This window comes from Gasterosteus aculeatus, chromosome 4 (assembly GCF_964276395.1).
Source record: "Gasterosteus aculeatus chromosome 4, fGasAcu3.hap1.1, whole genome shotgun sequence".
Lineage (NCBI taxonomy): Eukaryota > Metazoa > Chordata > Actinopteri > Perciformes > Gasterosteidae > Gasterosteus > Gasterosteus aculeatus.
In genome coordinates this window covers 25,102,762-25,116,667 of record NC_135691.1, presented here as the reverse complement: position 1 = coordinate 25,116,667, position 13,906 = coordinate 25,102,762, and the positions used below count along the sequence as shown (strand labels likewise).

At 47.9% G+C, this 13,906-nt stretch overlaps 1 pseudogene; it reads right to left on the bottom strand.

The window, feature by feature from the left end:
* Positions 1–6,125: 6,125 nt before the first annotated feature.
* On the bottom strand, positions 6,126–6,644 carry LOC144406227 (galanin receptor 2b pseudogene; annotated as a pseudogene).
* Positions 6,645–13,906: the final 7,262 nt, after the last annotated feature.

Below are 13,906 nucleotides of genomic sequence, written 5' to 3'. Positions count from 1 at the left end.
CGCCGGATGCATAGCTGCAGAGTGAAGAGGTGGACTCACTAACACAAGTGTCACACTTTGGCACCAACAAAGTGCTCAGGATCAGGAAGCGAATGGAATGTGCTTTACAGATGTTATTGTACAGTGCCGTCAATAAATTGCCACAATTTTTCAAGAGTCATTCAAATGCCTGATTGGTGTTACAAGAAGACATTGTCAGGACTTGTTATACTGTATGTATCTCTTTATTCTACTTGTAAATAGGTCAAGTATAGAATGTGAAATGATGCCATGACCAGCATATTTCCCTGTTGGCATGTTGTGCTCAGTGTTGTGGTGTGCTGTGTCCACCACACACAGCGTTTGGCATTGAGGCAAAAAGTTCAGTTTCTGACCAGAGTATCTGTCATACAGGTGAAGTTTGTGTTTGTGTCCCGTCTTACGTCTGATTTTGATACTTCCTGTTTTATTGTGGCGTCTAAACCCCTTCTCGTTTCAGGTGTCTTGCCCTTCCTCAGGTGTCTCCTGTCGATTGTCTCCCCTGATTCCTAAATGTCTCCCTCACCTCCCTCATGGATACTTATTGTCTGCATCTCCCTTTGTCCTGTGCCAGTGTGTCTTGTAGTCGTACATGTCCACACCCGCGTATTAGTTTGGGAAAAGATCATTGCATTATTGTATTGTTAGATATAGGAATAATTGGATTATTGAACTACTGGATTTATGGAATAAATCTCTAGCAGTCAACCCTCTCTGCGTCCTTGTCCTCCCCCCCGGCTCCGGCCTGACTGACAGTACACACTTGCCAGTATGGACTCGGCAGAGCTGGACCAGCTGACTGCAGCACTGCGCGCACAGGCCTCTCGGCTGGCGCAGCAGGAGGATTTAGTAACGGGCTTAGATCGAGGAGTCAGGGGTCTGGCCCACAGCCAGGAGGAGTTCAGGACCACTGTGTCGGCACAGGTGGGACTTCTCAGCTCCCAGATGGAGCAGATTCTCACCCTCCTCTCCAGGAACGCAGCTCCGGCGCCCGAACCCTCTCCAGCCCCTCCGGACCTCTCCACCGGGTCCACTCCTGCGGACACCGGCGCCAGGTTGGCACCCCCAGAGCGTTATGACGGAACCATCGGAGGGAGTAGAGATGCATTTTGAACATTCTCCCCGTCATTTCCCCACAGAGCGGTCCAAGGTCGCATTTATGATGTCGCACCTCACGGGAAGAGCGAAGGCGTGGGCCACTGCGGAGTGGGCTCGGAACTCGACCTGCGTGTCATCCAGGCAGTTTTCCAACGCTTTGAAACTCGTCTTCGACCCAGGGGCGACCGACCAGGAAAGGGCCCGGGCCCTGCTGAGATTAAGCAGGGGGGCGAGTCAGTATGTGATTACGCCATTCGTTTTCGCACCATGGCGACAGAGAGCGGGTCGAACACCGTGGCTCTATACGATGTTTTTTTAAAGGGACTCTCGGACCAGATCCAGGACCTTATGGTTCCATTGGACCTCCCCCTGAACTCGACTCCCTCATCGCCCTCGCCATCCGCACTGACAACCGGTTGCAGGAACGGAGGCGGAAGCGTGGAAGTCGGTGGACACCGCCGGCACGCTGGAACGTCGAACCCCAGCGGACCCCGCCGGAGCCGCGGTTTCGACGTCCCTTGGAAGGGGACGAGGAGCCCATGCATGGGCGGAACCAGGCTCTCTCGACCCAGGCGATATCGAGAGGGTCGGTGCTTTTATTGTGGAGAGTGTGGCCATCTCGCCAACGTCTGCTACGGGAGGGGTAACCAGCCGGTGAGTGACTTCACAGAAATCACTTGCACCCCGCGACGGCTCATCACAGTTATGATGAGACACCACAGCAAGGACATTGAGTTAGGAGTATTGATTGACTCTGGGGCAGATGAGAGTTTTATTGACTGGGGCTTAGTTAGGAGCCTGGGAATTAGTTATCCCATTAAAGAAACCAGTGAAGGCGTGCATGCTCAACGGGAACTCGTTTACTATAACCCACTTGACAGAACCAGTTGAACTCCGCATGGCCGGTCATTGGGAGTGCATAAGGTTACACCCAATGCACTCGCCTCTGCACCACCTCATCCTTGGCTTCCCGTGGTTAACTCGGCACAACCCACGCATAGACTGGTGCACCGGGGACATTGTGGGTTGGGAGAAGAGTTGTAGGGACCAGTGTCAGGAGCCACAGCTCCAGGGGAGGAGCTCCTCAATTAATCGGGTGTGCACTGACTCTGTTACAGACTCGCAGGTCACCGATCTAACCGAGGTGCTGGGCTGTGTCGGGATCTCCGATCCCCCCGAGTAGATTGATGAGAAGGATCCAGCACGTTGATCAATTAAAGTCAAAAGTTAACATTTATTTAGAAGACAAAAAGATTACATGAGCAATTCTCCGCAGATATCTGGCTCTAACTATTGCTTGCAAGCAGGAGGTCCAACACACCACACGTATTCCAGCGCTCTGTGTAATGGCGTTCCCGAGCAGTAAAAACGCTGAATTTTTATACACTTGAAGACAGTTCTTAGCGCCAGTTTCGAGAAGCCACAAATCAAGTTGAGATAAGAACTCAGGTGAAGCTGAGGGTAACACACAATGCTCCTCTGATCGAAGGTCCGTGAGAGCAAGATGACCCCCTTCCCCAAACACAGCTGCAAACCCTAAATCTTTCTATCTCTCTCCATCTCAGGGTCAACCACTGAGACCTGGCTTTTAGCGCAAGACAATTGTTTACAGAATGTTTTTACCACTACATGCATCTCACAGCTGTTACCACCACTTGGCAGAGGTATTTAGCAAGACCAAAGCCACAGCCCTACCACCTCACCGTATGTTCGATTGCGCCATCGATCTCCTACCTGGATCCCCCATCCCGAAGGGTCGGCTGTATTCAGTTTCGGGTCCCGAGAGGCAGGCCATAAAAGACTACATTGAATCCTCCCTGGCGGCAGGTTTGATTCGGCCGCCCTCATCCCCAGCAGGAGCGGGGTTCTTCTTCGTGGGAGGTGGAGAGATTGTGTCCATTTGTGAGGGAGGGTAAACTATGAAGGGCAGGGTCTCAACCATTGACTCACTGGTTATGCTCTCCTCCCCCTCAATATGTGTTTTCAACCCAATTTTATTTTTATTTTTTGAAAGTCACATTCATAGCTGCCCCTAGTGGTGGGTAAATTATATGTCCTATAGGGTTTTCCCTTTAGTTTCAGATACTTTGTCTCTATATAATGTTGATGCGCGTTGAACTTTTAGCTACTAAGACCAAGTTCACTAAGAGAGCCAGAGGGACATCTTCAGGAGTTTTTTCCCAACAGCAGTCATGAGGGAAATAAAAATGTCCATTGGATAAAACTGCATTTAATAGCAGGTGCTAAAAAATGAAGACCTGCATGAGTAATTGGATGAAATGAGACTAGAATAATAAAGTGGCTATAGACATGATGTTGGCTGGAAACGGTAGCTTCTGCAAAATGTTTGGATCTGTTTGCACCAGCCCCACTGACCGCTTGAACCAGCAGCTGCCGGACAACTAAGGCGACAACAATCCTCACACCAACGGGTTTGTCAGTAATTTTGCACCATGAAAAAGTGCATTCTTGTCTACGTTAAGCCTGCTTATGTTACAGTCATAATCTAGTCCACTACGGATGAAGCTGCATCTCCTGCACTCTTGTACTCCTGCAGGGATTGGTCGATACTGCGCTTAGTGAGACTAATGTACAAGGAAATTGGTAAATGGTGAAGGACAATCACTGTTGACGGATGCGACTGTATGATAATTTTTCAGTCCCTGAGGAGGGAATTGATACTGTAGTATTAAGTGAACAGGGATCGGTCAATAAGGGATTTCAGATACGACCATTAGATGGAGCCAGGAGGGAGTCATGTGATGCCTTGGAGAAGGACATTTTTGATGACTTCTCTGCCCAGCAGGGCCGAAAGCAACAGTAGTGATCCTTGATCGAAAGTTCTGAACCCAACAGTAGGCAGGCGAAAAAGGAGCAAATCCCACCACACGTCTCATGAAAAAAGAGCCGGACGGATCTCGCTCAATATTCCGACAGTACGTTGCTTTTCACACGTTGCTGCTGAGGTTATTGTCTCTTTGCCAGCTGGGTTGCTCCCCTTTGAACATGCCCCCACCTTGTGTTTGGCCCTCTTGGACTCCGACATGCCGTCCACAGGTACTTGATGGGGCGGGTGTACGAGAGGGTGACGATCAGCACGGGGGCAACGTAGCCGGACAGGAAGGTGCACGTGTCCAGCAGCTTGCGGTTCTGCTCCTCCCACCCGCGGATGCACACGGTGCTGTTGGCGTAGTAGAACAGGTCGTAGTAGCTGAGTTAAGGACCGGCAAAGACTAGGGAGAGACCCCAGATGATCACCATGGCAACCACTGCGTTGCACGGAGTGCGCAGCTCCCTGGAGCGCAGCACGTAGCGGATAGCCAGGTACCTTCACGGGAAAACCAAACACATGGTGACATGTGATCTAAACCACCAGAGCTCCATATTGGTGTGAATCAAACCTGCATGACAATGTAAATGATGTGATGGAAGCTAAAAAAAGAAATGGTTTACCAGGTGAGCAATCAGTGAATTACTGAGTCAATCCAGTTAAACCAAAAGACTTTCTCTTGTTACATTGTTAGGTTATTATTTCACCACAAAGCTTCTTTTAGATCTTTTTTTAGTAGTCATGCCGCCTAAACCACAACAATCTGTTTGCAATTCTGTGCTGAATGCAATCAGTCGCACCACAGGCGTTTGTGGGTGTTATTGAATGATCAACTCCTGGGGAAATATGTCAAACCGGCTGCAGAAAGGTTGTTGTAGAATAGGAGTGCATCACGCATTCATCGTCTAGTAGAACCAGGTCAGGACATCACGGATCCTCTTGAATTCAACTGCTCTTGATGTTACGGGGCAGGCAGGCGAAAAAAGGAGCAAATCCCACCACACGTCACATGGGGTCATGAAGAAAGAGCCAGGCGGATCTCGTTCAATATTCCGACAGCACGCTGCTTTTCACACGTTGCTGCTGAGGTTATTGCCTCTTTGCCGGCTGGGTTGCTCCCCTTCGAACATGCCCCCAACTGCGCTTAGAGCACACTTTAGTCAGAAGCATCAGCCTCTGGTGTTTGGAAAGCTGCTGTGTGTGATTGATTTGTTTGAATGAAAGAGTTTAAAACCTAGATTTCAGAAATCGAGGTTCACCTTTTTTATCTTGCATCCGTTGCTTATTTAATCAAGTATTTGTGCCAATAAATTCCCTGATTATGAGCTATATTTTTACACATTTATTTATTTTTTTAACTTTTGACTGGTACTGTATGAAACCTTTTTACATGGGAAATTTCTCTGGCGTTAAATCACAGCAAACATATGATCTGCCTTTGAGCTAGTGGTGTGTGTGTGTGTGCTGCTGTTCATTCAGGCTGAACGGTGATTTCTTTCCTACCGGGGATTCCTGTTCTAAGCTCTGACTCTAAGCTGCTGTCTTATTTTTTAACTGGTTACACGGAAACTGAGGACGACAACAGAAATCCATTAACACCCGGACCCGGTTGTCCCTGCTCTTCATCCGGGATGACGATGAAATGTCTCGCTGGTGGGCTGAAAAATCTATTGAACTCTCTAAATTGTTAATAGAGCCGGTGTGAGCAAATTGTGTCTGCTGCAGAGGGCCGCTGCACTCCGATTCTGTCTGCATTGACTGAGCGGACGATGTTGTTCACCCACTATAATGACCGGTTAATGCTTGCTGGGATAATGCACGATTCTCTTATAAAATACAGATGCAGAATCCCTCTTGTTAAGATTGTTGTTGGTTGAGGAAAACAATATTCAGGGTGAACTAAACGCTCATAAAAGTGTGGACATGAATGAATGTTACTTTACAGGTTTGACACTCGCCGTTCTCACGTAATGTCTTCATGCTGATATTTATTCATTCAATTTTGTCATAAGAGAACACATTTGTGTATTTACTAATATCTGTTTTTTTTATTTTAAAATTTTATTTCTGAAAGCATTTGAGGCTTGTATGTGTCCAGTATCACACATTAATCGGTCTCATTGTTACAGCTGCAGCCCATAGCAACAACCTTTAGAGACAGAAGGAAAAGGGCTTTACAGGAAATGCAACGATCATCTCCCCTTTTTTCCCCTTTGCCTGCAATAATTACTTCAAGGTAAATTGAGAAAGAGTTAATGGATGATTCTAATGTAAAAACACGAGTGGCTATGGGTGGAAATGACTTTGAACATTTGCTGTAAGGGGGACGGAATGAACACACCTGTCGACAGAGACCGCAGCTAGCGTGAAGCTGCTGGTGTACATGGTGAGGTTGATGAAGAAGTGGACCACATTGCACATGAAGGAGCCCAACAACCAGCCCGCCGGGGAGTAGATGGTGGCTTGGAAAGGAACGCAGAAGATGATGAAGGAGAAGTCGGCCCCGCGCAGGTTGAGTATGAACAGATTGGTCGTATTGTCTCCCACCTGGCCGCTCCGCAGCAGCACAGCCAGCACCAGACTGTTGCCGACGGTGCCCAGCAGGAAGATGAGGTAGAAAACCACCGACACGATCACCCTGGTCGGGTTCAGCTGGTAGGTTCGCCAGCCCTCCCAGCCGGCTGAAATCCTCAGACATTTTCTGAAATATGGAACGGGAGAAGAGAGAAAGGGCACGACAATCGTCTTCAATCACAGTCTTCAATCACATGAAATGACGTTATTGTTGTGCAATCTCGTTTCCCAATGACAGTGCTGTTCATTTCCCTTGAGACCGTAGACTTCAAGTGTTGTTCCTTCATTTTATGGTCTTCTGTCTCAAAGACAGGGCTCATGCACTGCGAGTTCATATTCAAACAATAACAATAGGGCTCACTCAGAAGAGGTTTAATGTCCCAGTTATACTGCAAGAAAAGAGGGTCCCCTTTAAGGTGAAGATTTAATGGATTTTTGCCATTCAGTCGTGTAAACATATAAGTGGGCGGAGCCACTTTACAGCCAGCAATCAACCTCCTCTCCTCTCTCGTTAAAGAACCAAAACCTGAGTCTGATTCACCTGATTCCTCAGCTGAGATGGACTCAGCTATGCATTCAAGGGCTTCTGACGCGTTGCAGTTTTGTTAAAAGAGGCTCTCTCAGGATGGCCAGTCGTGCCAAATTGACTGTTGGAGCTAGAGAGGTGGTCTTGATGGTGAAGGTGATGAGCCACAGTGAAGAGAATCACTCTCGAGCATGAGGTCCCCGAGCGTTTTGTATCATTCCACCCTGATCTGACATATAATTTGATTCTGAGTGAAATGTCAAACCAGGTTTAATGAGCCTCAGAGACAACAAATCCTGTGTGTATGGTTGTTTTGTTAAGAATAGGGTGACATCTAATCAAGACATTATATGAAAAGAGGATTAGTAGTAATAGATCATCATGGTCTATGGGTTTGTTTTAAAAGTTAACGCTAGATGCCATGTTTTTTCCCCCTTTTCGACTGTTTGCCCGCCCTAATCACTTTCCCCTGTACTTTGTTAGTCTGCTTTGTGAATTATACTATAACATGCAGTGTAAAAGTGCTTTGAGTGGCTGGAAGAAAGAAAAGCGCTATTCAAACTACAAGACGGTGATCTTGTCCCGGCCTGGAAGTTTTAAACAGTTTGAAGATGGGGCTTAACATTGTATATTGAAATAAAAAACTTTAAAACTAGTTGGTAAGGTTGGAACATATTTGTGGTACGAGAAAAACAAGCCACAACAAATACGTTTCTCTTGAAAGGTATTTGTATCTGGACTCCAGCATCACCCAGGACCTCAAGTGGGAGCTGAACATCAGCTCCATCACAAAGACGGCTCAGCAGAGGTTGTTCTTCCTGAGGCAGCTGATGAAATTCCCCCTGCCAAAGACGGTGACGGTGCATTCTATACAACCACCATGGAGTCCATCCTCTGCTCCTCCATCACCGTCTGGTACGCCCTGAAGCGAGCTAAAAAGATTGTTGCCGAACCCGCTCACCCCGGAAAAAAATGTTTGTGTGAGGAAGGGAAAGAGAGAGGGGGGGGAGTGTGAGATTAATAACTTTTCTGTCTCTGTCTCTCTAGTATCCTTGGTTAAGGGACGAATAATCAGGGTGAGGGAGAGAGGGGGTTGGGATACAGAAGGTTTTTTTCTTCAAACTAAAAAGCTGTTAATTTATAGGCCTCATCAAACATTACTGAAAGAATTCCCCCTACCCAATCCCATCATTTTATTTTGAAATGATGGGATTGGATGGGGAAGAGAGAGAACAGAGTGGGTGGATAGAAGGGATTTTTTTTGGGGGGGGGGGGCTGGGAGGAAGAAGCAGAGTCAGAAAGGGGGGGGGCATTCACTGTCCCACAGACTGTGTCTCACATACAGTGTCTCACACACTGTCACTCATACTGTCCCACAGACTGTCTCTCACATACAGTGTCTGGACCTGGACTAAAGCATTCAGGTGTTAGTATGCCTCGGCCTCCTGACATATCCACTTGCAGTGTAAACACATACAGTTTAACATCCAGCCGCCGGAGCCCTTTGACTTCTCAAAGCTGAACGACTGGACAATGGATTCTGAGATTTGAGAGATTCCGGCAAGTAACCGGTCGGCAAGCTCCGAACAACCGGGTGAATACCCTGATATACTGAATGGGAGACGACGCAGATGACGTCTTAAGAGGCTTAAAACTAAGCGCTGCAGACCAGCAAGTATACGCAACTGTGAGAGATGGATTTGAGTCTTTCTTTGTTGTTAGAAAGAACATCGTGTATGAGCGCGCGCGTTTCAACATGCCCAAGCAGGAGGCAAATGAAAGAATTGAGGTTTTTGTAACTGCCTTACATCCACTAGCAGAGCACTGCCATTATGGGACATTGCATGACGAGCTAATCAGGGATAGGATTGTGGTGGGTCTGGCTGATGCACGGCTCTCCGAACGCATGCAAATGGAGAAGGATTTAACCCTGGAAAAGGCCATTAACAAGGCAAGACAATCAGAGGAGATAAAAAAGCAACAAAACACACTGAGGAGTGATACCAGTAGTGTAGTGCAGCTGGATGCCGCCACTGTTGACAGAATGTTTGTAGGCCGAAAGCAAAGAGAGCCCAAGTTCTACAAATACAAAAGTGATGGAGCAAAGACACACTTTAGCAGCCAGGGTAGACATCCACACAGCTCCCAGTGCTACAAATGTGGTGGCCCACCTCACCCTAGACATGAGTGTCCTGCCAACGATGCGAATTGTCATTCGTGCAGGCGAAAACGTGGACGGTATTGAGGAGGAGGATGACAGTTTCTTCCTGGGTTCTGTGACTTCCGACAAAACTGCATGGACCGCTGACATAGGAATTAAGGAACACCACAATTTGGTTCAAACTCGACACCGGAGCGCATGTCACTGCTGTGTCACAGACTGATATGAACAATATATTCTCCGGTACACAGCAGTCTGTTCTCCAGGAAGCACACCTTTGCTTGGTCCGGGTCGGATTCCGCTGAATGTGTCAGGGTTCGCCAGACTACAGCTGAGGAGTGGAGTCAAGCAGACCATGCAGAGGGTTTATGTGGTCAAACACCTGAGTACGCCCTTGCTTGGATTTCCAGCCATTACAGCCCTTGGCCTGCTAAAACGTGTTGACAGCATAGATTTAGACACTCTCAAATCAACGTACCCTAGGCTGTGCAGTGGGCATGGGGAGGTGAAACGGGCATATCACATAAAGCTTAAACCAAACGCTGTGCCTTTCTCACTGAAAACCCCTTGGAGAATTCCCCTGCCGCTGATGGGGAAAGTCAAGGAAGAGCTCCAGCGAATGGAAGAGCTGGGCGTCATCGGCCGTGTGGAGGAGCCAACAGACTATACTGGCTTGAATGAGTATGTGTGCCGTGAAAAGTACATTCTGCCGTCGGTGGATCAGTCCCTCGGAATGCTTGCCGGAGCAAAAGTGTTCAGTAAATTGGATGGTAACATGGGGTTCTGGCAGATTCCTTTAGCCGAAGAGTCAGTCATGTACACCACATTCATAACACCATTTGGTGTATGATGGAAGTCATAGAGGGGCTGGAGGGTGTCGTCTGCCACATTGATGACTTACTAGTGTGGGGGCGGGCTATCACAGAGATGAAGGAGCCCAGAAATGTGAGTGAGTTGAGGAGTTTTCTCGGTATGGTCAACCAGCTGGGAAAAATCATTCCCCAGTTGGCTGAAAAAGACAAAGCATTCCGTGACCTCCTTTCAAAAAAGAACTGCTGGGTGTGGGACACAGACCAGGTAATGGCGTTTAAGGAGCTGAAGGAGGCACTTGCTTCTCCTCCTGTGCTGGCCATGTATGACCCGAACAGAGACACTAGTCAGCCGATGCATCTTCTGATGGCTTGGGAGGCGTTATTCTCCATATGGTCGACGGCGAATGGTGTCCGGTGGCTTATGCATCACGGTCACTCTCTCCAACTGAGAAACGCTATGCACAAGTTGAAAAGGAGGCCCTAGGCCTCACATGGGCCTGTGAACGGTTCCGGGATTTCCTCCTGGGAAAGCATTTCATGCTGGAGACTGACCATAAACCTCTCCTCAGCCTACTGGGAGCCCAAGCACTCAACCTTCTGCCGCCAAGAATTCAGCGCTTCAGAATTAGGCTCATGCGCTACTCCTATACAATCATACATGCGCCAGGGAAGTCACTCTGGACAGCACACTGTCACGCTCGCCTGTGGAAGCGAGCATGTCTCCAGATGAAAACGAGCTGTTGGAGAGCACAAACATATGTGGACTGTATCATTGAAAATCTGCCTGCCAGTCCCTCATACATAGAGAATCTGAAAGAGCAGCTCAAAGCTGACAGTGTCACTGTCTCATGAGGCTGTGCGCAGATGGATGGCCGGCGAATGTCAAACAGGAATCGGTGCTGAAAAACTACTGGCTTTAGCGAGCCACGCTCACAGTGGAAGACGGTTTGCTCCTTAAAGTCTCACGGCTGGTAATACCGGCAACACTGCGGAACGATGTGCTGGCCAAGCTGCATGAAGGACACCAAGGTGTTGTGAAATGTAAAGCACGCGCACGCTAGTCTGTATGGTGGCCGGGACTTGGTCAGTAGATAAACAACATGGTAGTCAAATGCAGAACATGCATACAAGAGAGACAAAATCACAATGAGCCGCTCATGCGCTCAGAGCAGCCTGACCGACCATGGCAGAGGTTGGGGGCGGACCTCTTTGACCTGTTAGGTAAGACGTACTTACTTGTTGTCGATTACTTCTCAAGAGATGTTGAGATTGCCCTCTAGATTTCATACTAGGTCCCCCGACATCATCATTCATCTAAAGTCGATCTTCGCTCGACATGGCATCCCGGAGGTAATGGTGTCAGATAACGGACCTCAGTTTTCTGGACAGGCATTTGCTTTGTTTGCAGCTGCATACGAATTCAGACATGTCACCAGCGGCCCGAGGTTCCCGCAAAGTAATGGCGAAGCAGAACGAGCGGTCCAGACGGTGAAAAACCTTCTGAAGAAGGCGGATGACCCCTACCTGGCTCTACTCGCTTACAGAGCCACTCCTCTTCAGAATGGGTACAGCCCAGCTCAGCTTCTCATGAGCCGATGTTCACGCACCACAGTGCCAACTGTTCCCGCTCGCGTACGCACAGAAATATTCAGACTTATAAAACCGTGCGCACGCACCTCCTACGCAGTTTTCCCTTAATAAATCACAATCACTTCTAAATGCAGCGCAGCTTTTGCAGCTTCATCCGTGACAAGAGACAATGACGCCACAAGTGACAAACAACACACACTGCTTAAATACACAAGGGAGGTGCAGGTGATTGGACACAGGTGGAAACAATCCGACAATCACAGGGGATGACAGGATCAGGCAGGAAGTGAAGTTACCCGGGGACACGAGTGGCAGAAAACTAAAATAAAGACAGGAAGTGCACCACACCGTGGAAGTGATGGCATCATGGCATTTTATTACCGTCCATTTGATTGCATCTGACAAGCAACAGCTGTGTTTTGAGGATGAATTGCATAACATGCCAATATTATTGCAGAACATATTTCACTTTTCTTTTTGAAAATGTGTTACTTTGTATTTGTTTGTTTTACGCTGCAGATCGATCAAACGGGTGTTTGTGTTATTTATGAGAGGCAGTATTGGCATGTCTTTTACATAACAGTCTAGTTTTACACAATTTCACACACGTTTGCGTGTTTTTTGCATTTGCCGACGGTTCTCATTTCATCCGTTTTTTCGCGTACGCATGGGTCCGAGCTTGCGTGAAGGACCGTACATTTTTCCGTCAAGTTTGCTTTTTAGAAATACCAATTATTGCGTGGAGAGCGGCGTACGCCTTCTTTTGTGCGTACGCAACGTTTATAAATGAGGCCCCTGGACCCTACACTGCCTGACAGCCGCGCTCTGGCCCAGAAGGAAAAGGAGAAGAGGATGTCAGATGCTGCACACTACAACAGGCGTCACCGTGCAAGAATGCACAGTGTCTTGTCACCTGGAGAACCTGTATGGGTCACTGACGCTAAGACGTCTGGAACTGTGATCCAGAACCCCACTACTCCGAGATCTTATTTGGTGGATTTACCTCAGGGGGTGGTGAGACGCAACCGCCTGCATCTGATACCTCTACAGGCGCCTACACAAGAGAGGATGTCACCACAGCAGCACATGTCACAGCAGGCTCCCATGTCGCCTGTGGTGACACCTCAAATCTTACCCGCAGAGACTCCCAATCTCAGAACTAGATCTGGGAGAGCCATCATTAAGCCTGCTAGGCTTAACTTGTGAAGTTAAGGAAACATCTCTGAAATATATGTTGACTTATTGTGTATTGTGTTCTCATGGTTATGTGCGAGCTTAGTTGAAGCTAGTAAGGTTGGTTGAAACACTTTATGTTAGGACTTAACAATTCAGTGAACGCCAGTTGTTTAATTAATGCACTTGTTTCAAATAGTTCAATAGTTTCAATGCTCACCAAAGTGCCAAACATTGTTTTCCTCACAGAGTTCGAATGGTTGGATGGAAACTGTGGTTTACTCTTTGTTATCTTAAAAGGGAAGATGTGGTGTTGTTCAATGTTACGCATGCCAGTTGATTGTCATTCATGTTGAACCAATAGGAAGCCCTATGTTGGTAGGCTGGGGACCAATAGGATGAGGGAATGAATGTGGGGTGCGGGTATTCAGTTACGCAATGACCAGAGGAAGAATAAACATGTCGTCTTTGGTCTGTCTCGCGCACTTTATTGAGCAAACGCGACAGCGTTGTTCATGCGCGCTGCAGTCCTCCACCGAGTCCGAGGGGCTCCGCGCGATCCTCACGTCGTGCTTCCGCGTCAGCCTGCTGAAATCGATGGCGGTGTGTAGCACGCCGTCCTGCAAACTTTGAAACGCTGCAGATACAGTCAATGTGCACATTCCCACAACGCCGTACAAAACGTTTCAATTCAACTTCAATTACACTATGAAATCGACATAAATCACCGCTAACGCTATCACCACCTGCACGCTCCCTGTCAGATCTCAGAGAGAGAAAGAGAGTTGAGTTTTAAAAATTTTCTTTTTCCGGTTCAATATAAAACGTTTTACAGATTTACTCTGAACACAGGAGGTCCTCCAGACCCCAAATGTTCATGAAGCGTTCGGTGTTGTTGGTGAGTCTGTAGTAGCCAAACTCCACCCTGAGCCGAGCGGCCAGCAGCCCCGTCAGCATCAGACATACATCCTCCGACCCTCCACCCTGCATAAGGGTCCCCCTTGTTTTCCAAGTGGCCAGTTTGGACATTCCTGAAAGGAAATTCAAGAGTGTGTGAACATTTTTTTTTCCAGCAGAATACTTAGGGCCGTAAATAAATAGTGGTAAAGAGAAAGGTTCTCCTA